This window comes from Chelonia mydas, chromosome 1 (genome assembly GCF_015237465.2).
Source record: "Chelonia mydas isolate rCheMyd1 chromosome 1, rCheMyd1.pri.v2, whole genome shotgun sequence".
NCBI lineage: Eukaryota > Metazoa > Chordata > Testudines > Cheloniidae > Chelonia > Chelonia mydas.
Window position 1 is genome coordinate 19,860,156 of NC_057849.1, and position 26,293 is coordinate 19,886,448.

A 26,293-nucleotide genomic window follows, 5' to 3' on the forward strand; every position below is an offset into this window, starting at 1 on the left:
GCAGTGAAAGGCACTGGACTGGGCCTCGGGGTGCTGGGTCTTATACATCGATCTGCCCGGCCTGCTATGTGAACGTAGGCAAGTCTCTTCTCCCTCTCTGTGCCTCTATTTCTCCTTTCTCTATTCAGACTGTAAATTCTCAGGGCAAGGATTGTCTCTCATTATGTATTTGTACAGTGCATTGCAAAAGGGGCCCCAGTCTCAGTAGAGCCACTAGGCTCTAATGCAGGGGTGGGCAAACTACAGCATGCAGCCACATCCGGCCCCTCAGCCGATTTAATCCAGCCCTCGAGCTCCTGCTGGGGAGCAGGGTCTGGGGCTTGCCCCACTCCCGCGCTCCAGCCGGGGAGCAGGGTTGGGGACTGCTCTGTGTGCACGTCCTGCAGCTCCCAGAAGCAGTGACACGTCCCCCTCCTACTCCTCCTCTGTATAGGGGCAGCCCAAGGGCTCCACATGTTGCCCCAAGCACCACTCCAGGCAGCTCCCACTGCCTGAAGCCTGTACCCCTGAGCCCCCTCCATGTCCCAACCCCCTTCCCCAGCCCTGATTCCCCTCCCACCCTTCCAACCCCTTGATCCCATCCCAGAGCATCCTCCTGCACCCCAAACCCCTCATCCACAGCCCCACCCCAGAGCCTACACCCCCAGCCAGAGCCCTCACCCCCTGCTGCACCCCAACCCCCTGCCCCCGCAGCTCCCTCCCACACCCTGAGCTCCTCATTTCTGGCCCCACCCCAGAGCCCGCACCCCCCAGCCAGAGCCCTCATGCCCTCCTGCACCCCAAATCCAATTTCGTGAGCATTCATGGCCCGCCATACAATTTCCATCCCCAGATGTGGCCCTCGGACCAAAATGTTTGCCGACCCCTGCTGTAGTGTAACAAACAATTTTTATTTTGAGTTTCCAAAATATAGCTCTGGGGTGCCCATTCAGTGCTCTGGGCACCCGTCCCATAAATTAAAATCACAACAGAAACAAAGGACTGCCAGTAAATGTATCAACCTTGAACCAGTCCCTCCTGAAGAGCCTCAGAGGCGAGAAGAATACATTGGCTGTTCAGCATGCCCAGAAGGGTTATAAATCTGAGCTATGGCAGATCAATATGTGGATGGAGTTCCAAAACTCAGGGCCCCTCACTGAGAACGCTCTGCCAGAGCTTCCTCTTGTTTATCCTTCAGGAGCACCCCAGCTTATCTTATCTGCTTACATATATGGCCCCCATTGTCATAGAAACTGAGTGACCCTCATTCTTTAGTGTATTTATTTAGCTTCATAATGACCGTGTGAGGTAGGGCAGTGCTATGATCCCCATTTTCCAGATGCTGAACTAAACAGAGAGACTACGTGAAATGGCCACAGTTAGACAGGAAGTCTGTAGTGGAGCAGGGCATTTGTCATAAATATAAAGGGAAGGGTAACCACCTTTCTGTAAACAGTGCTATAAAATCTCTCCTGGCCAGAGGCAAAATCCTTTCACTGTAAAGGGTTTTTTTTGAAGCAAAGGTAACCTCGCTGACACCTGACCCAAAATGACCAATGAGGGGACAAGATACTTTCAAATCTGGGGGGAGGGGAAAGGTTTTTGTCTGTCTGTGTGATATCTTTGCCGGGAACAGATCAAGGATGCAAGCTATCCAACTCCTGTAGAGTTAGTAAGTAATCTAGCTAGAAAATGCGTTAGGTTTTCTTTGTTTTTTGGCTTGTAAATTCGCTGTGCTGGAGAAAATGTGTATTCCTGTTTTTGTGTCTTTTTGTAACTTAAGGTTTTGCCTAGAGGGATTCTCTATGTTTTGAATCTGACTGCCTGTAAGATTATCTTCCATTCTGATCTTACAGAGTTGTTCTCTTGTCTTTTTTTATTCTTCTAATAAAGTTCTGATTTTTAAGAATCTGATTGGGTTTTTTGGGTCTTAAAAATCCAAGGGGTTTGTGCGCATCTGGTTTATTCTCAAGCCTCCCCAGGAAAGGGGGTGTAAGGGCTTGGGGTGATATTTTTGGGAAATAGGAACTCCAAGTGGTCCTTTCCCTGTTCTTTGTCTAAAACACTTGGTGGTGACAGTGTTTTACCTAATCCAAGGGCAAAGACTTTGTGCCTTGGGGAAGTTTAAACCTAAACTGGTAGAAATAAGCTTAGGGGGTCTTTCATGCGGGTCCCCACATCTGTACCCTAGAGTTCAGAGTGGGGAGGGAACCCTAACAGCATTGAACCAAGGTCTCTCAAGAAACCAGAGCACTTTCTCTCTTCTGAGCTCAACTGCAATACTACGTAGCATGAAAAAAAAGTGATCCCAAACCACTTATGGCTTTACGAGCTTAAACTAGAACTCTTTTAAACTCAGAATTTCCCCTTCACCCGAAATTCTTACATTTCAAAATTAGTTTTTGTTTTGAATAGGAACAAAACCATTTTTTTAAAAAATGTCTGTGAAACAAAATTTTAAAAAATATCATTTTGCATTGAGCAAAATATTTTGTTCCTATGTTGACTTTTTTTATTTTACATGATACAAAAGTCTTTAAAAAATTAAATGAAAAGTTCTTTCACAGCAGAAAATTTAAATATTCCATCCCCAAAAGATTGACGCTTATCAGAACACCGTGCTGTGTTTTTCCCCCCTAATGGAATTGTCAAAAGCAACATGTTTCCACAAAACATTTTGATTTTGACAAACGACATTTTCCAATGCAAAAATGTTGAGCTGGAAAATTTCCAACCCTTTGAGTAGTAACTAGAAGTTTGCTGCAAATCAATGGAAATCATGGAGCACTGTAAGGACAGCATAGCAAGTATTATGTATGCATACATTGTTGTGCAATCACACACTCATTTCTGACAACATAAGTGCACCTCTATTTGTTAAATGTGGGATCCAAGATGTTTTTCAAATGCTATTTTAGGAAACTACTCAGTGAGCACCTGTGTTCCAGGATTTTTCTGTGGGATTTTTACACAAAAGTGTCATACCTCTTTGCTGTTTATCACCAGACACTGAACATATTGTTGGCCAGATAGAGAAGCGATTGGCTATGCTTGGGTGCAAGCATGGGCAAGAAGTGTACGGACTCTCCTGGGGCCGAGTGAGGGCCTTCCAAAATAACAGGGTATGGTGAATGCAGGTCATTGGACACCTCATACATCAATGCACGGAGAGAAAATTGCACATGAGCCTTGTGTACATGGAGAAGCTTGAAGCATGATCTCTGTGGTGCTCCCCTGGGGACTCTGTAGCACTGCACTTCCCTCCTATGCAGGGCACTAGCATTAAAGCAACAGTCCAGGCCTACATATTGTAGAAGGCACTGTGATATGCAAGAGGCTTAGACAATAACAACAGAGAGTGATGGGAGGGGGAAGTCCGAAAAAAATAACCCTGGACTGGAATTAGCCCTGTTTCTCTGCAAAAGCAACTGCTGCACATAACCACTTTACTGAGGCTTTCTGCTTCCTTTCTCAGTGTGGAAAATTAAACCACACCAGAAAGTGCCACCCTAGAGCCCAGAGAGACAAGATGGGTGAGGTAATATCTTTTATTGGACCAACTTCTGTAGATGAGAGAGACAAACTTTTGAGCCATACAGAACCTGAAGAAAAGCTCTGTGTGGCTTGAAAGCTTGTCTCTTTCACTAACAGAAGTTGGTCCAATAAAAGATATTACCTCACCTACCTTGTCTCTCTGATATCCTGGGACCAACACAGCTACAACTAGACTGCATATCATATAACCCAGACATTTCAACCAATCACACTTATTCTTTGTTCTTTCTGACTGTACTCCCTAAAACAATGTCTCCTTATTTTTGAAACCAAGAAAAAATGACTTCTGCAAAATATGCCATGATAGTTAAACAATAGAGTAAAAGAGGCAGTTAGAGGCAACAAGGCATCTTTTAAAAATTGGAAGTCAAATCCTACTGAGAAAAATAAAATGGAGCATAAACTCTGGCAAGTCAAGTGCGAAAGTATAATAGGCAGGTCAAAAAATAATTTGAAGAGCAACTAGCAAAAAACACACACACTAACAACAATTTTTTAAAGTACATCAGAAATAGGAAGACTGCCAAACAATCAATGGATCCACTGGATGATCAAGATAGGAGCTAAGGGAGCACTCAAGGAAGACAAGGCCATTGTAGAGAAGCTAAACGAATTATTTGCATCAATCTTCATTGCAGAGGATGTGAAGGAGATTCCCACACATCAGCCATTCTTTTTTAGCTGACAAATCTAAGGAACAATCCTAGTTTAAGGTGTTAATAGAGGAGGTTTTGGAACAAATTGATAGATTAAACTGTAATAAGTCACCTGGACCAGATGGCATTCACCCAAGAGTTCTGAAGGTACTCAGATATGAAATTGCAGAACTAATAACGTGATATGTAACCTATCACTTAATTCAGCTTCTGTACCAGATGACTGGAGGATAGCTAATGTGACACCAAGTTTTAAAAAAGACCCCAGAGGTGATCCTGGGACTTACAGGCTGGTAAACCTTACTTCAGTACCAGGCAAACTGGTTGAAATAACTGAATTATCAGACAAATAGATTAACATGATTTGGTGGGGAAGAGTCAATATAGCTTTTGTAAAGGGAAACCACGCCTCACCAATCTATTAGCATTCTTTTAGAGGACCAACAAACATGGGGACAAGGGTGATTCAGTGGATATAATGTACTTGGACTTTCAGGAAACCTTTGGCAAGGTCCCTCACTAAAGGCTCTTAAGAAAATTAAGCCATCATGGGATAGGAGGGAAGGTCAGTAACTCATTAAAATACATGAAACAAAGGGTAGGAGTAAATGGTCAGTTTTCAGAATGGAGAGAGGTAAATAGTGGTGTCCCCCAGGGATCTCTCCTGGCACCAGTGCCATTCAACATATTCATAAATTATCTTGAAAAAAGGAGTAAACAATGAGGTGGCAAAGTTTGTAGATGACACAAAATTATTCAAGATAGTTAAGTCCAAAGCAGACTGCGAAGAGTTACGAAGGGATCTCACAGAACTGGGTGACTGGGCAACAAAACGGCAGATGAAATTCAATGTTGATAAATGCAAAGTAATGCACATTGGAAAACATAATCCCAACTATACATATAAAATGATGGGGTCTAAATTAGCTGTTACCGCTTGAGAAAGAGACCTTGGAGTCATCATGGACAGTTCTCTGAAAACATCCCCTCAGTGTGCAGCAGCAGACAAAAAGCTAATGGAATGTTAGGAACCATTAGGAAAGGGATAGATAATAAGACAGAAAATATCATAATGCCAGTATATATATCCATGGTACGCCGTGGAGAAAATGAATAAGTAAGAATGTTACCTGTTCACGTATGTAACCCAAAAGGCTAATTTGCGTTTTTTATATTTACTGCTTTGCATTATATTCAGCAGTAATGCAAGATACCTACAGGAACTGTATCCTGTAAGACATTAGCTTCAGCAAGTTAGCATAAGTCTTGGGGCCTATGAACTTTTAACAGATAAACTTTGCACAGATAAATGGACCAAGGAAAAGCCCAAGTATTTGAGGAGCTGAAAACAGAGTTTAAGGCGAAGTTCTGACCCAGGTACATAATTCAACCATAGAAGTGCCCTGGCAATGAACTGACATACATAACAGGTACATGAGATATATCTAAGGCTAGCCTGCTTGCTTGCCAATATTTCTTTTCTTATAAGTTCCTCATTTTCTTATAGGTTTGATTATTTGGTTTATTATAATAGGTTTATATTAGAGTATATTTTGACTGTAACACAAAGAACCTGCAGGCCACATCCTATATGTTGTGTTAAGGCAAAGTTAGCATACATATGTTTGGGACCTTTCAGCTGGATAGATGGTGATGAGCTAAAGCATAAGGTCCATGTATGACTGCGACCTTTAACATGGAGGATGCGTTAAAGCAGGTTGGCATAAGGGGCTTCCTAAAGTTCATACCGTTTTAAACTTAGCAGGTACACCACAACTTGAAACTTGGAAATAACCGAAATAACCAGTTAGGACAGAAATAACAAATGTGATACCTAATCATAAGAGGCCATGGTAACAAATTGACATATATGATAATAAGTTAACAACACTCATATACTAACCTATAGGAAAAAGACACTCCAACATTAGTAAGATAAGGAAATACAAATAAGGAAAAGGGGAAAAAATTGCCAACTGAATATGCATCAAACATAGTGGTGCCAGCATAATGTATTATAAAAGTGGCATCCCAAGTGATAACTGGGGATTCTGAAGTAATTAATACAATTAGTACATAATCTAAAGAACGTAACACAAGAACCAGAGATCACCCAATAAAATTGATAGGCAGCAGGTTTAAAACAAACATAAGGAAATACTTCTTAACACAATGAACAGTCAATCTGTGGAACTCATTTCCCGGTGATGCTGTGAAGGCCAAAACTATAACTAGGTTCAAAAAAGAATTAGATAAGTTCCTGGAAGATTGGTCCATCAATGGCTATTAGCTAAGATGATCAGAGATGCAACCCCATGCTCTGGGTGTCCCTTAGCCTCTGACTGCCAGGTGTTGGGACTGGATGACAGAAGATGGATCACTTGATGATTGTCCTATTCTATTCATTCCCCTTGAAGCATCTGTCATTGGCCTCTGTCAGAAGACAGGATACTGGGGTAGATGCACCATTGGTCTGACCCAGGGTGGCCATTCTTATCTACTTATCCTGAGTGGATTCGGACATTAAGGGTCAGACACACAAATACCATGTACAGTACTGGCAACCCCAAGAATTCCAAAATCATGAGTCAGTCTCCCCACCACCACCAAAGAAACTGATTGTCGTTAAAAAAGTGAGATTTTAAAAAATACATAGCTTTGTGGGGGATTGTCCTTTGGTCTTGGAGCCATTAAATGCCATGATTTCAAGCTTTTTTCCACAACCAGAAGGGATAGAAAATTACTTTAAAGAAAAAAATGAAAGCTGAGAATCTCAAGGAATCACATAAGTCCAGGAACTGGGGCTTTCAGGCAAGAAGTGAATATTGTGAGACTTCCAATAAAGTTGTCAATGCTGTGATGGCTGCCATGGAAATGCCTAATATAAATAAATATCTCTCAATGAACATCACTCATGTTTACCGTGAACAGGAACCTCATAACAGAAGAGTTCATTACACAACATTCACCAGCACAAATTGTTTCCAAACCAATCACTGCTCCTTTGCAGATGAACTTTACATCTCAGCGTAGGATGGTTTGGAGAGCATTTGGTATGAGCTGAATGTTTCATGGAACTTTAGCATTAATGCTTTGAACTTTTCATCTCCAGAGCCCTTCGCTATACTATTTTTTCTTTGCAACACCACTGGGATACTTGTAAGGATTTCTATTCTTGCTTTTTCAGATGAGCCCTGGAAGCTGAGAGATAAAGCGACTTTGCCCATTGAGGCCATGAAACAAATCAGCATCAGAGCAGCTGGGTTTAGGGGTGCTGACACTCAAGGGAAGAGCTCCCCATAAACATCCAGTAAGCCACCTTATTGTCCTTCTTCAAATGCTTCTTTGCCGTGATTCCTATAAAAAGCTGGATAACGTCAAGGCAACTGGTGAGCTGAAACCACTGCCTACAATGCTGACCTGTCTCATTGTTTCTTTGTACGCCCCCATGTGTCTGTACCCATCTGTTGTCTCTTGTGTGGTATCCTTGCACCGGCCCTGTTTGTGCCCTAGGCAAAACTTCCACCTTGTGCCCCCCCCTCCTCCTTCCCTCCCCTTGTACTGCTTCACTACGGTACAAAGTGGCAATGACAATATCAATATGACAAATTGCCCGTGCTCATCCGAGAGAACGACAAGTTAAAACATAAAAAAAAAAATTGGGGCACCGCTTTTTGGCACCCCCAAATCTTGGCGCCCTAGGCGGCTGCCTAGTTCACCTAGTGGTTACACCGGCCTTGGGCACAAAATATCTTTGCACCGGCCCTGGCTGTAGAAAAGCCAGGAGCAAAAGCTAGGCCTCCTGACTCCCAGTCCTGGGCTTTAATTACAAGACCATCTTTCTCCTTTTTGATCAATCTAGTTTAGAGGAGGAAAAACCGCAGAAGCATTCACCGTCAGAGGCTTTGTCTATACTACAAGCGAGGCCTGTGATACCCAGCTCACGTACACATACTTCTGCTACCTCAATAAACGCTAGCATGAGTCCAAGGAGGGATGTAGCTGCAGCAGCATGGGAAGTGGAAGTACAGAATAGTTGTGCTGAGTACAAACCTGCCTGAACCCCTTGTGTATGTACTCAGCAAGGGTAAGTATAACTAGTTGTGTAGCTGCTGCCCATGCTACCACATCTACACGACTATTTCTACTTGTGCTCTCTCTCTCATTGTGCTAGTACAAGCATGTGCACGGAAGTTGGGAATCACACTCTTAGCTCATACGGTACATATAGCTATAGTTTGCAACGGGAGTCACCAGACCGCAACAACAAACTCTGGCTACTCTCTATCTTTTGGGAGTTTGAAAGTTGAATTGGCATCAGCCAATTGATAGCTATTTGTATTAGCTAAATTATTACTACTAGTCAGAAACTTGAAGTACCTCCAGGAATTTGTGTAAGATTCCTGGCCACAAATTTGTTATTCAGTGACAAATTTTTTCAGTTAAAATGAACACACAAAATGTTATTGGAACTTACTTTGTCATGCTCTCCAGGATCAGCAAAATGTTCCTTCATCTGTTCAGGTGGATGCTCACACTTCTTATTTTTTGAAGTTTGAGGGACTGCAGTTCTTGCAGTTTTAGCTCAAAATGGAAATGATTAAATTTATCAAGGTGTCATTTAGTGAAAGTCATTAATGAGTTTAGCATCGGGACGACAGATTATAGATCAATAACCTTCATGTGGTTAATATGAATGCCATTGAGCCAGCATAAAATAGTACAGAAGAATATTGCATAGTATGGCACAACTCGCAATTGTTATTTTTTGGGGGGCCTGATCCAATTTCCGCTGAAGACCATAAGAGTCTCCAATTACTTTAATGCGAGTTGAATTGGACCCATAAGGTTGATCCAAAGCCCACTGAGGTAAATTGGAGGTTTTCCTTTTACTTCAATGGGCAATGAATACGACATTTATTGGTATGGATAAAATTGACCCAGGAAAAGGACTAGTGCTTAAGTTTTCTACTGTTCCTCTGCAGACAGATGAACTTTACCCTAAAAGCCTATTTCTAGAATAGCCAAAGTAAAATGAGTGAGAATGAGCCTAATTATTCAAGGGAAAGTGGGTTTTGTACCAAAAACCAGCAAAAATTACATTTTCAATGGGAAAACAGACAGTTTGATGGGAACGAAAAAGCAAAATAGTTGAAAGTCAAACACACTGGTGAAAATGTTCATCTAAAATTCCACACACAAAATTGGTGATCTGGGTTTTCCTTATCTCATCATTACTCCAGGATTTTCTAGGCAAATTTACCCTTTAGCATGTATACACTTTAATTGTCAAGTCTTTTCTCATTATAATACTGCTTAATGGAGGTATATTCCATAATAGAAAGGCATTATGGACCAGTAGCTAGGTCAATGGCTTGGCCTCAAGAGCTCTGGATTCTAGTCTCAGATCTATCATTGCCTTAGACAAGTGACTTCACCTTTTGAGACCTCTGTTTCCCTTCTCACATTTTCCTAATTTAAGCTCTTCAGTGTGCACAAACAGGGCTGAGCACAATGGCGCCAGATCTCAATTGGGTGCTACAGTAGTAGAAATAACTACTATTAAAAGTTTGTCTCTTTCAGTTATGGGGGGTGGAAATGATGTCAGCAGGAAGCAATAATGTGTACAAAGTGTGTTCCATGGAAGGGCCATGCGGTGGGTTGGCTCAGCATGTGCCACTTGTATGGGCCAAAGACAGTTGTTTCTGCTGGTTTGAATGCTACTATGGAATGGATTGTCTAGTCTTACTATGTCCACAGAGAGGACAAGGGGGAACAAAGATTCCCTTCCACTTTGCAGAGTCAAATCAGGGCTACCCAGATCTTCGCTGCAGAGGAGGAGAACAGTTATTCCATACCAGAAACTCCCTCAAGGAATGACAAGAGTTGACCAGGAGGCACAGAAAGTGTTCATGGTCATAGCTCCACACTCCATGAGTTTGCTGGATAAGTGGGATAGGGAGTACGCTGAGCCCTTGAAAGGACTGTAGTCGATTATTGTGTATGTACCCTCCAGACAGTTGTGCCAGAGGAATTGTGGCTGAGTGGCATCCCAGTTGCAATGCTCCTTGAGACAGCGCAGCTAAACACCACCCCTAATCAAACTTGGGTTGCCGAGCTTTACTAGCAATTCTGCTTCAGCTTCTAAATGGGTCTCGTTAACCCAACTTTTCCAACTGCCAACACCAGGTATGGGAGGGGAACGCACCATTATACCGCTCGGCTGCCAGCACAATGTGCAATGTTTCAAATATTTTCACTTGAGCAAACGTTTCCCAGACAGCTGCCTTGTATCCCAAAAGAAAAGTGGTTTGTGTGTGTGTGTGTAGCCGAGATTGTGTGCAGAGAGCACCAGAGGACAGTGTGCCTCAGGGAGCACCATTTCTTCCTAAGATCCATCCAGACCTTTACAGTGAATAAGTACTCTACACTGTCCATTAGAATGGTGTAGATCGCCCCCAAGGTGTACTGACCCTGCTCCATAGGCTGGTATGGGGCCTTGTCTCCACCTACTCTCTGCCCTCCCGTTGATCTTAGAGTACTATACTTCCCTGGGGAGTAATTAGGGAGTAGTCAATGCTCTCCCCTGAATGCAGGGACTGCAGTTTTACCCAGATGTTACACAGACTGTTTATGTGTGTGAGATGCGCATGGGACTCCCAACCTGACTCCTAACCATCATGTGAGGGCTGGGCAGAATCTAGCCCTGCATTCTGGTAGTCTCACCCCTTAGTCTCAAACCTTTCCTGGTGGCCTCTAATTCCTATGATTCATTTGCTGGTGCCTGTGGCAAAAGAGGAGTGAAGCAGTTAGAACAATATCTGACTGTTAAATGTCTGGCTTTTAACACAAGGCATGTGTGAGGCATTTTATGACTGTTCAGTAATAACACTTTTTATGAATGGTTGGAGATAACATGTCTCATCACCTTGTTCCTCACAGGACGTTCTGGTAAACAAAACATTTTATACTAGTGAGCTTTCCCTGTAAAATTTTAAATAAATAAGATTTTTCCCTCACCCTTCTTAAAGCTGCCCTTGCTAAAAGTCAGCATCAATGCTTTGGTAAAATGGTTCAAGATTCCTAATCCTTGCTACCTTTCTTAGCCCTGCTCAGTGTATGACTGTGGCCATGGAGACGAGAAAGCAGGGACTGATTACCCAACATGCCCTCCTGCAACCACATGAGGCAGGGAGGGGGGCATTTGGCTTATTTCCTGCCTGGCCAGAGTGGTTAGCCCACCACACAAGGGTGTGCTGGATAAACAGCTATTACGCTCTCCGACACGCAGAGCAAGGAGGAATTGTGAGTCTCTGTGTCACAGTTCATTTTCTGGTCTGCTCTCGGGGCAGTGCAGCTATGTGATGCCACTTGTTCAGGGCAGATTGTAAGGATATCGTCCAACCCAAAGAGCCTGATCCAAAGCCCACTGACAGCTAAGGAAAGCCTCCCATTGACGTCAATGGGCTTTGAACTAAAGCCTTAAGCAACCTAGGTATTCTGCCACCTTCAGTCATGCTAAATATCACCTTATTTTACAATCAATCCTGTGGAAGTGCAGATACACATACAGGTCACATTCAGATCTGATGGTGGAAATCTCTTTTAAAAAAAATGGCTCAATGACATTGCAAGTCCAGATGGTTTGCAGAGACCCCTTCAGCACAATGGAAGAGAGAGCGCTGATTTTGTCTGACAGCCAAAGGATAATGACCTCACTGAGGAGCTATTAGACAGAGACAGATCTTGACAGTGTGGACAGAGAAACTGGTAGATACCTGGAGGCTTGAACTGCCTTTATGGCTGGAGCTCTCCAGCCTACTAGCATGTGCGTTGTCACCAGCAGTCACTGGCCAGAGTTCACACTAGTTCTATTTTGAAGGAGCAGCAATTATGGCTGGTGAAAAAATTTCCATTGAAATGGCTTTGATGGAAAATTAGGTTTTTGTTGAAACAATTTTTTTGTTGAAAAAATTTTTCAGGAATTTTTCTTCATGAATGGTGTCTCCCGTGATGCACCATGTGTTAGGATATAGATATTCAAGCCTGTCTGCAAAGGCCTGTACTTTAAGAATTTAGGTGTATTCTTATCACTTGGCTAGTTATAGAGGTATAAAATAAAGAATCAAAATCACTGTCTGCCAGTGTAAGGCCCTTCTCTTACTGTGACAGTCTGAGGCCCTGTTCTTAGGCTAAGGCCTTTGGCTAAGCAGCAGAGGCAGCCATAAGCTAGGAAGCGACCGGTCACATCCTCACATTCCAAACTAGTCACACTGAAATAAGGTGCTATTGGGCTGTTAGGAATATAATCCTGTCCTGAATACAATCCTGTCCTGATAATGCCTATCACCTCCAGAGAAAGGGAAGTGCCTAGAAAATGTAAAAGGAAACAGCATCCTATCTGGCAAGAACTCACTTATCAATACTGGGATGTGAAATCCTCACTTCTGTATTGTTTTGTCATTATAGTTCCCACTTTGCTATTGTTTGTCTGTATAATCTCTGTCTGGTTCTGTGATTGTTCCTGTCTGCTGTATAATTAATTTTGCTGGGTGTAAACTAATTAAGGTGGTGGGATATAATTGGTTACATAATCATGTTACAATATGTTAGGATTGGGTAGTTAAATTTCAGGAAAATGATTGGTTAAGGTATAGCTAAGCAGAACTCAAGTTTACTATATAATCTGTAGTCAATGAGGAAGTGAGTGGGCCTGGGTGGGAGGGGGTGGGCGTGTGTGTGGGAGAGATGGGAACAGGGAATGGGGGTGGAGAAATTGGAATCATGTTTTGCTAAAGAGGGGAAATGGGAACAGGGAATGGGGATAGGGAAATTGGAACCATATTTTGCTAAAGGGGGAAATGGGAACAGGGAATGGGAGTAAGGAAATTGGAATCATGTTTTGCTAAGGGCAGGAATGGGAACAGGGACACAGGTGTAAGGCTCTGTGGTGTCAGAGCTGGGAAGGAGGATACTAAGGAAGGAAACTGGAATCATGCTTGCTGGAAGTTCACCCCAATAAACATCGAATTGTTTGCACCTTTGGACTTCGGGTATTGTTGCTCTCTGTTCATGCGAGAAGGACCAGGGAAGTAAGTGGGTGAAGGAATAAGCCCCCTAACACCATGGCCACGGATACCTGAGGTGCACCACTCATGAAGACAGGACAAAGTAGTGCATCATGGCAGACTCAGTCCAACCAGAGAGCCAGAAACATAAAGAACCTGAACTACAACTACCATGAGGCACCATGACTCCATTTTCAATTAGACTATTTCAGGTTTTGGCCCTAATATTTTGGGGTTTGGTATTTTTCAGAAACACACACACAGTTTTTTTTTTGTACCAGTTCTAGCTGCAATACGTCTTTCCTGAGAGTGTCTTTATTGCCCACCTGGTCAGCATGATTCCTGTAGCAGAAGTAACATTTGCTGTTGTTACATATTCCCTCTCAGAGCACTAAACAAAGCAAAATGTCTGTGCAATGCTGCTATTCCTACAAGAATATATTCAGTACAGTGTGTCCAGTGCTGGCTAACTGCTATGAACCATTCCCTACCATTACCCAAATATATACCAGGCATCTTCTGTCAATTCTCTCCAACTAATTCATAGATTCATAGATACTAAGATCAGAAGGGACCATTATGATCATCTAGTCCGACCTCCTGCACAACGCAGGCCACAGAATCTCACCCACTCACTCCCGCGAAAAACCTCTCACCTGTGTCTGAGCTACTGAAGTCCTCAAATCATGGTTTAAAGACTTCAAGGAGCAGAGAATCCTCCAGCAAGTGACCCGTGCCCCATGCTACAGAGGAAGGTGAAAAACCTCCAGGGCCTCTTCCAATCTGCCCTGGAGGAAAATTCCTTCCCGACCCCAAATATGGCGATCAGCTAAACCCTGAGCATATGGGCAAGGTTCACTAGCCAGATACTACAGAAAATTCTTTCCTGGATAACTCAGATCCCACCCCATCTAATATCCCATCACAGGCCATTAGGCCTATTTACCATGAATATTTAAAGATCAATTAATTACCAAAATCATGTTATCCCATCATACCATCTCCTCCATAAACTTATCGAGTTTAATCTTAAAGCCAGATAGATCTTTTGCTCACATTGCTTCCCTTCGAAGGCTATTCCAAAACTTTACTCCTCTGATGGTTAGAAACCTTCATCTAATTTCAAGCCTAAACTTCCCAATGACCAGTTTATATCCATTTGTTCTTGTGTCCACATTGGTACTGAGCTTAAATAATTCCTCTCCCTCTCTGATATTTATCCCTCTGATATATTTATAGAGAGCAATCATATCTCCCCTCAACCTTCTTTTGGTTAGGCTAAACAAGCCAAGCTCCTTGAGTCTCCTTTCATAAGACAAGTTTTCCATTTTTCGGATCATCCTAGTAGCCCTTCTCTGTACCTGTTCCAGTTTGAATTCATCCTTCTTAAACATGGGAGACCAGAACTGCACACAGTATTCCAGGTGAGGTCTCACCAGTGCCTTGTATAACGGTACTAAAACCTCCTTATCTCTACTGGAAATACCTCTCCTGATGCATCCCAAGACCGCATTAGCTTTTTTCACGGCCATATCACATTGGCGGCTCATAGTCATGCTATGATCAACCAATACTCCAAGGTCCTTCTCTTCCTCCGTTACTTCTAATTGATGCGTCCCCAGCTTATAACTAAAATTCTTGTTATTAATCACTAAATGCATAACCTTACACTTCTCACTATTAAATTTCATCCTATTACTATTATTCCAGTTTACAAGGTCATCCAGATCCTCCTGTATGATATCCCGGTCCTTCTCTAAATTGGCAATACCTCCCAGCTTTGTATCATCCACAAACTTTATTACCACACTCCCACTTTTTGTGCTGAGGTCAGTAATAAAAAGATTAAATAAGATTGGTCCCAAAACTGATCCCAGAGGAACTCCACTGGTAACCTCCCTCCAGCCTGACAGTTCACCTTTCAGTAGGACCCGTTGTAGTCTCCCCTTTAACCAATTCCTTATCCACCTTTCAATTTTCATATTGATTCCCATCTTTTCCAATTTAACTAATAATTCCCCATGTGGCATGGTATCAAACGCCTTACTGAAATCTAGGTAAATTAGATCCACTGCATTTCCTTTGTCTAAAAAATCTGTTACTTTTTCAAAGAAGGAAATCAGGTTGGTTTGGCACGATCTACCTTTTGTAAAACCATGTTGTATTTTGTCCCATTTACCATTGACTTCAATGTCCTTAACTACTTTCTCCTTCAAAATTTTTTCCAAGACCTTACATACTACAGATGTCAAACTAACAGGCCTGTAGTTACCCGGATCACTTTTTTTCCCTTTCTTAAAAATAGGAACTATGTTAGCAATTCTATAATCATACGGTACAACCCCTGAGTTTACAGGTTCATTAAAAATTCTTGCTAATGGGCTTGCAATTTCGGGTGCCAATTCCTTTAATATTCTTGGATGAAGATTATCTGGGCCCCCCGATTTAGTCCCATTAAGCTGTCTGAGTTTCGCTTTTACCTCAGATATGGTAATATCTACCTCCATATCCTCATTCCCATTTGTCATGCTACCATTATCCCTAAGATCCTCTTTAGCCTTATTAAAGGCTGAGGCAAAGTATTTGTTTAGATATTGGGCCAGGCCTAGATTATCCTTGACCTCCACTCCATCCTCAGTGTTTAGCAGTCCCACTTCTTCTTTCTTTGTTTTCTTCTTATTTATATGGCTATAAACCTTCTACTATTGGTTTTAATTCCCTTTGCAAGGTCCAACTGTACTTGCCTTTTAGCCTGTCTCACTTTATCCCTACATGTTCTGACCTCAATAAGGTAGCTTTCCTTGCTGATCCCTCCCATCTTCCACTCCCTGTATGCTTTCTGATTTTTCTTAATCACCTCTCTGAGATGCTTGCTCATCCAGCTTGGTCTACAACTCCTGCCTATGAATTTTTTCCCCTTTCTTGGGATGCAGGCTTCCGATAGCTTCTGCAGCTTTGATTTAAAGTAATCCCAGGCCTCCTCTGACTTTAGATCCATAAGTTATTCAGTCCAATCCACTTCCCTAACTAATTTCCCTAATTTTTGAAAGTCAGCCCTTTTGAAATCAAAAATCCTAGCTGCAGATTTATTTTTGTTAATCCTTCTGTTCAGTTTGAACTGAATTAGCTCATGATCACTTGAACCAAGATTATCCCCTACAACCATTTCTTCTATGAGGTCCTCACTACTCACCAAAACCAAATCTAAAATGGCATTCCCTCCAGTCGATTCAGCAACTACTTGATGAAGGAATCCATCAGCTATCGCATCTAGGAAAATCTGAGCCCTATTATTATTACTTGCACTCGTCCTCCAGTCTTTATCTGGGAAGTTAAAGTCTCCCATGATCATGCAGTTTCCATTCGTATTTACTTTATTAAAAACATTAAAAAGGGCTCTATCCATATCCAAATTAGATCCCGGCGGTCTATAGCACACCCCAAGCACTATCCCAGGGGAGGCTCTAATAGTTTTCTTCCCCAGTGTAAATTTTGCCCAGACGGACTCTGTCTTATACATTCCATCACTTCTTATTTCTTCTACCTCATCATTGATATACAATGCTACTCCACCACCTTTACCTTTATTTCAGTCTTTCCTAAACAGCACATACCCTTCAATACCTGTAGTCCAGTCATGACTACTATTCCACCATGTTTCTGTTATCCCTAGAATATCTGGTTTCACTTCCTGTGCCAGTAGCTCTAGTTCCTCCATTTTGTTACCTAGGCTCCTCGTATTGGTGTACAAACATCTTAATTTTTGCTGTTTGGCCTCGCTCACATTCTTTACCCGATTAGGCATGGATATACTACAGCCAGTATAACCTATTAGACTGGTATCCACACTGCCCTTCCTCCTTATATACATTCTCCTACCCACAGCTGTATCTTTTCTTACTTTGTTTTCTTCCCTCTCAATGCTAAAATCCGGCGTGGAGATTACCTGGACATCTCCCAACCATCTCCCCCAAATTCCTAGTTTAAAGCTCTCTTAATCGGTTGTGCCAGCATCCATCCTAGAAGTCTATTTCCTTCCCTACTCAGATGAAGTCCATCCCAAGAGAACTGTCCTCTGTTCATGAATGCCTCCCAGTGGCCATACATCCCAAAGCCCTCCTTACAGCACCACTGCCTAAGCCATCTGTTGATAGTCATAATCTTGTCACACTTTTGTTGCCCTTCTCTAGGAACAGGCTGATGTACTTATCTTATAAACTTCACCGGGAGCAAAGCAATGTGGCATATGGAGAGATGTAAGGCCTCTGCTCTATCCATTTTTACATTAAAATCCATTACAGCTCTGTGTCAAAGGTCAAAGTAAATTTTGGGAAATGATATAATAGAAGACAGAAAACACTGGAGAAAAAAAGCCTGAGGAAACCATATGTTTCCTGAATTTGATCTTTGCTTCGTTTTCCTTAATTACATGGGAATTTTATGATACCTGAACTATCCCAATATTTGTATACTGGGTTTAGAACAGCCATAGTAAATTCATAACCAAACCTAATCAGGGCAAGAAGAGATGGACATGGTATTTATTTAGGTTCTGGTTGTGCCATCTTTAATCACCTGTTCATGCAAGTAGTCCCACTGAAATTCATGTGAGCAATTGTTCATTTAGCGAGGGCTGCAAAATCTGGCCCTTTCCTCCCTGCTCCTGTCTATAAGAAATTTACTATACAGATCATAAAATTTTTGAAGGTAGGGACAAGAAACACCCATTAGGTTTTCTCATCCCTTCCCCAGTGGCCAGTGCATGATGGTACCTGTCATCCCTTGTTCAAGTGCTTTTTACAGTCTAATTTATATGTCTCAAGCACTGGGTCTTCTAGCACTTTCTATGGAGACCATTCCATAATCTAATAGATCTTCTCACTGGGCCTGGCCTGGCTTGCCTTCCTCTGGAAAATTCCTAATGGACTTAATAGGTTTTGGGGATTCCTGCCCTGAATTATAAAGGAAGAATCATACTCACAGGAGGGTTATCTTTCTATTCTCAAATTCATTCTAAACTTTCCTATTTTGACTTTCATCCCATAATTCTAATGAGATTATTTGAAATAGGAGGAAAAAGTAACTTCCTGATGCGCTTTGCCTAATACTGATTTGCTCCATTTCTCCCCAAAGTTTTAAAAACTCTTCTGACAACTGGCTGCGGTGTTTCTCGCTCCAGCTGCTAAATCAGACCATTGAGGCAGCTAGTTCTTATTATGGTGAAAGAACAACTGAAGAAAGCAGTGACTGAAACTATGCCACTAGGATCTCTGAGTGATAAGGTGGTGATGAAACAAATCCTCAGTTAGTGTAAGTCAGTATAGTTCCATTGGCAACAGTGGAGCTGTGCTGATTTATACCAGTTGAGGAATGGGACCAATATTTCAAGTCTGCTCAGGAGATAGATAGATATATAAATTTTCAGATTTACTGTGTATACAGCGCTAACCTGTAACACTGTAACTTTTGTAGTGTATAACAAATGCCATACTGGCATGATTTCACATAGTTTCCTATTTGCTGTTACACAATAAACAAGCCAGCTCACAATATTTCATCAAAAATGTTGTCCAGTGTGTCGCATGGGTTAAAAACTGAACATGCATGTATGCCTTCTTTGTGCAGTACACGTGTGTTACAGGCTGCTGTGGATTCAGCTCGGGATTTCCAAACCTAAAATCATTACAAGAGAAGAGTGAGCAAAACCGACAGTGATGATTTCAAATGAACACAGATATATCCTAACTGTTCACCAAACGGTGCTTGTCTGAACTGCCCAGAATGGCTGTGGAAGCTTATATCAGATAATAAGAGGCAAGCTTTGTTGCTAGAATTCTTCATCAAAGTCAAAGAATAGGATTCATGATTGTAACAATTTTTAGATAATTCCATCCCCTCTTGGATGAATGGTATTAATGACCTTTCGGGGAGAATGGTACAACTCCATAATCACACCAGCCAAAGAATGATTCTCCTGTATTTTACTTGAGCAATATCAGGTTACCGCCTAATCCTGACCTACCATTAATCACCGCAGAGCCAGCCACAGAGAAAAAAAATGCAATCAGAAAGGCCTGGAAGGAAAGAGGCACCATTGCCTGACAGAAGCAGAAATGCTCTGGCAGGCTGTTCAGATTTGGAAAGTTCCCTTTGTCTAGCAGCGCTCTCAGACCAAAAAGGATCAATAGGAAAATCAAAGGCATTATCTTTGTTTACATCCTAGGCACAACAGTGTGAAAATCCTCACCAGGCTAAAGAGCCTGACGGCCTGTGATGGATGCCCTGTTTAAATGATGCTTTTGAAAGCTTTCACAATGCTCTGACAGAGGACTCACTGGAGAATAAATGACTTTCCTTTAAATTACCAGCGCCTGCGTTGAGAAGCCAGGCAGAGTGAATGTCTTGCTATAAATTCAATATATTCCACTGCTGCTGGTGCTAAAGAGCAATTGTTAGTGGTGGAAACAGGTCCAAGATTGTCTTTGACCCAAGGAAGTTTTGGTTATCAGTAATGAGAGACCCAGGACATTTCCGTTTGAATTATTTTTTCTACTTACAAAATATACTTGTAATAAACAACAGAAATGTGCTTCAGGCTTGAATTTGCTCTGCTTGCAATCCATATAAAAATAATACATACAAATCCAATGAAAGCACTCGAGTGTGCATTGTGTATTATTCTTAAGTGCATACTGACAGCGTACCACTACAGCTATTTGGTATATTAAAAGTTTTATGAAGCCTTAAAATAATATGTGAAATATCTAGAGATGGCAATATTAAACCAACACAGCCTTTCATTAGACACAGAGGATATATTTCACCCAGCATACGCGGATTATTTGTAAGGAAACATTTAAGCTCTGTATACAATGTGCACCGTCATTTTTTTCCAGTATGCGATGAAGTTAGAATAAAAACACCAACAACTCTTTGAAATTGACTTTAGCAAAGCTTTTGATACGGTCTTCCACAGTATTCTTGCCAGCAAGTTAAAGAAGTAAGGGCTGGATGAATGGACTATAAGGTAGATAGAAACCTGGCTAGATCGTCGAGCTCAACGGGTAGTGATTAATGGCTCCATGTCTAGTTGGCAGCCGGTATCAAGCGGAGTGCCCCAAGGGTCGGTCCTGGGGCTGGTTTTGTTCAATATCTTCATTAATGATCTGGAGGATGGTGTCGACTGCACCCTCAGCAAGTCTGCAGATGACACTAAACTGGGAGGAGTGGAAGATATGCTGGAGGATAGAGATAGGATACAGAGAGTCCTAGACAAATTAGAGGATTGGGCCAAAATAAATCTGATGAGGTTCAACAAGGACACGTGCAGAGTCCTGCACTTGGAATGGAAGAATCCAATGCACCGCTACAGACTAGGGACCGAATGGCTAGGCAGCAGTTCTGCAGAAAAGGACCCTGAGGTTACAGTGGACGAGAAGCTGAATATGAGTCAACAGTGTGCCCTTGTTGCCAAGAAGGCTAACGGCATTTTGGGATGTACAAGTAGGGGCATTGCCAGCAGATCGAGGGACATAATCATTCCCCTCTATTCGACATTGGTTAGGCCTCATCTGGAGTACTGTGTCCAATTTTGGGCTGCACACTACAGGAAAGATGTGGAAAAATTGGAAAGCGTCCAGCGGAGGGCAACAAAAATGATTAGGGGTCTGGAACACATGACTTATGAGGAGAGGCTGAGGGAACTGGGATTGTTTAGTATGCAGAAGAGAAAAATGAAGGGGAATTTGATCGCTGCTTTCAACTACCTGAAAGGGGGTTCCAAAGAGAATGGCTCTAGACTGTTCTCAGTGGTAGCAGATGACAGAACAGGGAGTAATGGTCTCAAGTTGCAGTGGGGGAGGTTTAGGTTGGATAGTAGGAAAAACTTTTTCACTAGGAGGGTGGTGAAGCACTGGAATGCGTTACCTAGGGAGGTGGTGGAATCTCCTTCCTTTGAGGTTTTTAAGGTCAGGCTTGACAAAGGCCTGGCTGGGATGATTTAGTTGGGGATTGGTCCTGCTTTGAGCAGGGGATTGGACTAGATGACCTCCTGAGGTCCCTTCCAACCCTGATATGCTATGATTCTATGATTCTATGACCCAGTATGGTTGTTCTTATGTCTATTTGTATATCCAATAAATGCAGGATTAGGCCATTTAAGCATAAATTACCATGAAATGTCAGATTTATGGATCATAAATGAGAGCAGAATAAGGTCCAATATAAGTAGAGAGGTGAGGAAGCAAATTCACTGCTGCCACAGAATTCCCCTGAGTTTGTATCGGCTTATGTGAGTGATGAATTTGGCCAAGAAAGACTGACAGAACTAGAGATAAAGATAATTTTTCTAACTCAAAGCAATTTGTATCTTGTCTGAAAATAATAAATGCAAGTCAAAACTTCTCAGGTACATTAAGGCATCCAAAACCAGCGGCCGCTTTCGAAAATGCTAATCTAAGTGATCGGGCCCTGATTCAGCAAAACACTTAAGCATATGCTTAACTTTCAGCATTTGCCTGAGTCTCACTGAGGTTATGAAGTGCTTTGCTGAACTGGGGTCTTGGCTAAAGTCACATGATGGACCAGTGGGACAGAATCCAGGTCTCTGGATTCCTAATTTTGTTCCCTGCTTACTGAATCATGCTGCCTCACATGGAGTCACAGGGGGGCATGGATCAATTTTCACATCACATTCCTTGAGGAAGCTCATGATCCAACCAGTGGACCAAATTCAGTGACAAATGCTGGTCACGTGCCACCTGCTGCATGTTGTGCATACAATAAGAAGACATAGAGCCACTATCAACGTCCAAAAAGGACTGGGCCCACCCATATAGCATTAGGCCCAAATACTTGATGTATCCACTGTGACAACCTATAGATGTTGCTATGCCAATACAGTTACTGAAATTGAAATTGGACTGTGTCTACTTCAAACAAGGGAGAGAGTAAGATATATCAGGAAGGAGTGGGAATGAAATGTGCAATATGTTGACTACTGCAGATCCCGCTATGTAATTATATTTCTTTATATTGTAGTTATTTGAAAACACTTAGTAGTCAGAGCACATCATTTTTTTAAAGGAAATTTACTGTTGAAGGTAATGGGGTGTTAATAAAAAATAAATCTGCTGGCTGTTTGTTGAGGCTTGTTGATAAACAAGCCTCAACAAAACACAAGCAATTATTGCTTTGAGTGTTCTACTGAAAACCTGTTGGCTCAGGAAGTATTTTCTTAAACCATGTTATTTGGTTTACATAGAATCTGAAGAGTTGCTTTATAGGGAAAAGATTTCTTTAACAGAGGGGCAAAAAAGACCAAACCACAAGTTATAGGAAAAGTAAAGAAGACCCTCTTTGGGCTGTGCAGTTGAATGAACTTAAATCACGGTCTGTCTTGATAGTAGGTCTTTTCTAGCTCTAATCTCTATAATGCTGCAATGACATAAGTCATCGGCAGTTAGTGTCTGTGAAAGTTTCTTTATATTGTATGAAAATTAAATTTGGGAATCACAGCAGAGGTGGGGAGCTAAAGGTTAACGGGGAAGTCTTATTTTTCATCGTCAGCAATTGCAATAAAACATTTAGAGAGACAAGGTGGGTGAGGTAGTATCTTTTATTGGACCAGCTTACACAAAGTTCCGAAGCTTGTCTCTTTCACCAACCGACAGTGGTCCAATAAGAAAATATCACCTCACCCGCCTTGTCTCTCTAATATCCTGGAACCAACATGTGTACAGCTACACTGCAAACAACAGTAAAACACTGGCATCCAGATTCAGCAAGGGGTTTAAGCATGTATTATCTGACATTAAGCGCCTGAGTGGTCCCATTGAAGTCCCATAGGGCTACTTACTTACTGAAATTTAGACATGTTTAAGTACTTTAAGGACTCTGGGCGCTAAGCACATTCATCACTTGAAGTTTGTGTTTAAGTCAATGAAACACTCATGTGCTTAATCTTAAGCACATGCTTAAGTGCTTTGCTGAATAGGGATGGACATACGCCCATGTAAATTTAAGCACAACATTAAGAGTGTTGCTCAGTCAGAGCCTTTATGAGTGCACAGGATTCAGGCTCACCACCGGGAGAGATTAGAGAGTGAGAGCTGGCTGTATGTTCACGGCAAGAAAACTAGAGCGATATACTGCAAAACAATGGCCAGAGGTAGCCCAGAGCAGTAAAAATCACCGTTGACAAATATGGTGGATACATCTTCCAAAATGTGACTGGTGGCTCTTTCTAGGGCAGCAGATCCAGGAAAGGGCAGGCACTGCCAGAGCAGCCCAAGCTGCTGCGGTAAACGTGGATATTCTATTCACGCTAAGCAGCAACAACACCAGAACGGCCAATCTCTCTACGCCAAGGAGATTCTTATTGCGGGAGTTCACTCATAGCAAATCAGCCTCCCGTGTTTTCAGTCTAGCTCCTAGCAATCCAGGGTCAGCAGCTCAACCCTGCCATTCTCTGAAGTGAACTGGGGTTGTGTGTGTGGAGCATTTGCAAGACTGGGCCTTTTATTAAGCAGTCTGAAATGGGAAGCCAAGTATTGTGAGTTGGCCTTGCACTCTTTCAGCTGAGTCTGCAATTTCCTTTCCACACCATGCACAGTTAGTCTGTGGAACTCATTTGCCACAAGATGTCATGGAGGCCCAGAGCTTAGTGGGATTAACAAAAGAATTGGGCATTTTTATAGACAATAAGAAGATAGAGTTACAATAGTTAGGATGGAATTTTTAAAAAAATAAGTAAAAACTCAAGGGATTTGGGAGGGATATAAACCCCCATGCTCAAGACATAACCCAACTAACTAACTACTGGGGAATTAGAAATTTTCCTTATGGCCAGGCTATAACATGGCTTCTTGCACCCTTCTCTGAAGCTTCTGGCACCAGCCACTGCTGGAGACAGGATGCTGGACTGGACAAACTATGAGTCTGATCAAGTATGGCAATTCTTACGTTCCTGTTGGGTTGCATTTCAAGGAACATAACATATACCCCCCATTTAACTTATTTACATCAGCATCCTTGTCCCTGTTGGCTTGCTTCAAATATCACACCAATATGCAGCCCCGCTCAACGACTCATAATAGGACTGGTTCCCATAGCGCTTCTGCCAGCAGCAATCAAAAGAGTACTTACTGCCAAATAGGATAAACAGCATTCCTGCAGCAGGAGGAATGACTGTGGTCACCGGCTAATGTGACCAGTTCATACCATAACGAGTGCACATGCAAATGCATTTATACTGGCTGGATCCAGCAAATCCTTTCTTGTACGAGCAGTCCCACTTGTAAACATAGTCCTGTTCATTTTAGCAAGACTGCTTTTATGGATAAGGTTCTACAGGCTTAGGCCCTTAATTTGAGATGAATGCTACCTTTTTGCTCTCAGAATAAGCTGCATTTCCTGCAAGATATCATTTTTGAATAAAGGAAGGGTGGTCTTGAGGTTAAACCAAAAGAGTGGGAGCCAAGAGATTGGGGCAACATCCTCAGCTGATGTAAACATCAATTTACCCTTGGGTTCTCTTCCAAGCTTTTAGATACCTCTTGCATGACCTTGAGAAAGGTCACCTAAGTTTTCTGTGCCTTAGTTTACTTACCTCACATTGGTAACTTGATTCATGAAGCCAGAGACATTCAGACTGGAAATAAGATGTACAATGTCTAGCAGTGAAGGTAATTAAACATTGGAACAATTTACCAAGAGCTTTGGTGGATTCTCCATCACTGATAACTTTTAAATCAAGACTGGGTGTTTCTTTGAAAGGCATTCTCTAGTTCAAATGGGAATTATTTCAGGGAAGTTCTATGGTGTGTGTTCTAATCTGACTTCCAGTGTAAGCTCACACTGGTCTCTTCTGGCCTTAGAATTATGTATGAACGTAGAATCTATTTGCAAAGCTCCTTAAGACCCTCAAATGGAAGGCAGCAATATTCCTTAAAGCTTGATATACTTGTTTCATAGAACCTCTACAGAGGTTTGTATGGTTCTTCCAAGCCCAATACATTTTAAATCAAGGTGGCAATGATATTTCCAACCTAAGATCTCTCGTAATCTGGTGTTTCTCTGTATATTGAACATAATGGGAAGGATTCATTATAAGAGTTTGTAAAAGTGCTACACTGTCAAATGTTTTATGAAGTGTGAAATTATAAATGTCAACCCAGTAATAGTAAGAGGGGGAATGCTGCATAGTTAAGAATGATCAAATCAGTAAATGTAAGCCACTGTCTTGGTGTATGATAAAAAAGAAAGTTGACAGTGGCAGTGTCTGTAAGGCAAAATGAAAATAAACCAATAATCTAATGCCAAACAAATATGATCCTTATAACTAACTCAGCTCTAGGGACAATATCCAAGTGATGTACTTCTGTATGAATTTGGAAAGCTGTCTGCAGTAAGGGCCTGATCTAAAACCCATCAAAGTCAATGGGAGACTTTCTATTGGCCAAGATGATCAAATAGAAAAATAAAATGTGCCATATTCCATAGCAACTGTAATGCCAAACTCAGTCTTAATGCTATATTAACCTCGACTTCAAAAAAAAACGGCCTCCGTTTCTGACATTAACGTTAAATTCTACGGCAACCAATTGTGATGCCACAAATGTGACTATGACTCAATGCAGGAAAGAGACAGCAAGGACCAATGAACCAATTAAAAAATACTGCACATTTGTCCTCATGCAAATGTATGGGGAAATATAGAAAGAGAAATAAAGAGCATTAAAAAGAACTCCACCAAAACAGAAGAAAGCATAAGCCAACATTTTCAAAAATGGAAGTGACACCTCCATTTTTACATGCCCAGCTTAAAACACAAGAAACAGAGACCTTCAAAATCAGTGGCTACTCTTGAAAATCTTTTCCATAATACCCCCAATCCAGCAAAGCATTTAAGCACATGCTTAATAGTAAACACTGAAGTCAACGCAAGTACTCACATGCTTAAAGTTACACACGTGAGTAAGTGTTGCATCAGAGTCAATATCTGCAAAACTGCATTCCAGGGATCCACTCTGATGA

The 26,293-nt window shown here is 41.9% G+C and overlaps 1 long non-coding RNA gene across 1 annotated transcript; it reads left to right on the forward strand.

The window, feature by feature from the left end:
• Nucleotides 1-1,600: 1,600 nt before the first annotated feature.
• Nucleotides 1,601-11,323, forward strand: LOC122461975. The gene is made up of 3 exons (XR_006284288.1): nt 1,601-1,651; nt 7,378-7,579; nt 9,991-11,323. It is a non-coding gene; the product is annotated as an uncharacterized LOC122461975 (long non-coding RNA).
• The last annotated feature ends 14,970 nt before the right edge of the window (nt 11,324-26,293 follow it).